Below are 1,580 nucleotides of genomic sequence, written 5' to 3'. Positions count from 1 at the left end.
CTGGAAGCGTCGCCGCGGCCCCGCGCGCGGGGTCCCGCCGGGCTGCGGCGCGCGCGGCTCCGTAGTGAGTCATGCCGCGCTGCGCAGCGCCCCGCGGTCTGCTCCGCGCCCTGCTCCGCGCCGCCTCGGGGGCCTCCTGCCTCCACCCGGGTCCCTTACGGCGAGGGGGAGCCGGCCTGGGAGCTGCGTCTTGCTGCGGGGTGCGCCCCGTTAATGGTGCATCCCCCTGCGTGGTGCATCCCCGTGCATGGTGCATCTCCCTGCATGGTGCATCCCCCTGTGTGGTGCATCCCGTGCATGGTGCATCTCCCTGCATGGTGCATCCCCCTGTGTGGTGCATCCTGTGCATGGTGCATCTCCCTGCATGGTGCACCCTCCTGCATGGTGCATCCCCCTGTGTGGTGCATCCCGTGCATGGTGCACCCTCCTGCATGGTGCATCCCCCTGTGTGGTGCATCCCCGTGCATGGTGCACCCTCCTGCATGGTGCATTTCCCTTGCAGGTGCTCCTCGCTGCATGGTGCATCCTGCTATGGGATGTATGCCACTGCATGGTGCAACCCCCTGCATGGTGCATCTCCCTGCATGGTGCACACCCCTGCATGGTGCATCCCGCTGTGGGGTGCACCCTTTGCATAGTGTATCCCCCTGTGGGGTGCATCTCCCCGTGTGGTGCACCTCCCTTTGATGTTTATCCCCTTGCATGGTGCATCCGCATGCATGTTGCACCTCCCTGCATGGTGCATCCACCTATGGGGTGCAATTTCCTTCCTGCTGCACCCCCTCGGGGGTGCTCCCACCCAAAGGTGCCTCTCCTAGGTGTACCCCCAGAGGATGCCCCTGCAAGGTGCACCCTTTGCAAGGTGCACCCCCTGCAAGGTGCACCCACTGCAAGGTGCACCCCTTCTCCTGGCGTGTTCAAGTGCATCCACACCGTTTGAGGTGCCCGCATCCTTGCATTGAGGTTAAAAGAAATAAAGTGTGATTTCATTGTGTCACTTTCTGTGTTCTGGAGTAAGTGAGATCACAGAGGGGAAGATTAGGTAAGGCCTTGGAAGCCTTCCCACGTGGAGCAGCAATGCCAGCAGCCACCAGGGCTGCCGGGTGCCCATTGCAGGAGCGATGCCCGCACGACCTCCTCCCGCAGGACGGACCCTGCCCTGTGTCCCCACAGCCCCCTCGTCCCACGGCTCCTGTTTCCAATGAGCATCTCCCCCGACTGCGGATGCAGCAGGAAGAAATAGCCCTCAAATCCCAGGACTGTCCCAAGAGGAGGTGGCACCACCTAGGGCTGGTCCTGGCTTTCCCCCAAAAGGGGCCCATTCACCCAAGGAGCGACGTTGCCTTAGGGTTATAAAAGGTCCAGGTCAAGGACTGGAGGTGGCTCTTTCAAAGAAATAATTAAAAAACGCAGAGTCACAGGACCAGAGAGGTTAGAAGGGACCTCTAGAGATCATCCAGTCCAACCCCCTGCTCCAGCAGGGACACCCAGAGCACGGGGCACAGGGCGGCATCCAGGCAGGTTTGGAAGGTCTCCAGAGCAGGAGACTCCACAGACTCCCTGGGCGCACGTGCCTGGGT

This window comes from Nothoprocta perdicaria, unplaced genomic scaffold (assembly GCF_003342845.1).
Source record: "Nothoprocta perdicaria isolate Ctin4 unplaced genomic scaffold, notPer1 scaffold_14, whole genome shotgun sequence".
Classification (NCBI taxonomy): domain Eukaryota; kingdom Metazoa; phylum Chordata; class Aves; order Tinamiformes; family Tinamidae; genus Nothoprocta; species Nothoprocta perdicaria.
This window is presented reverse-complemented; position numbering follows the sequence as displayed.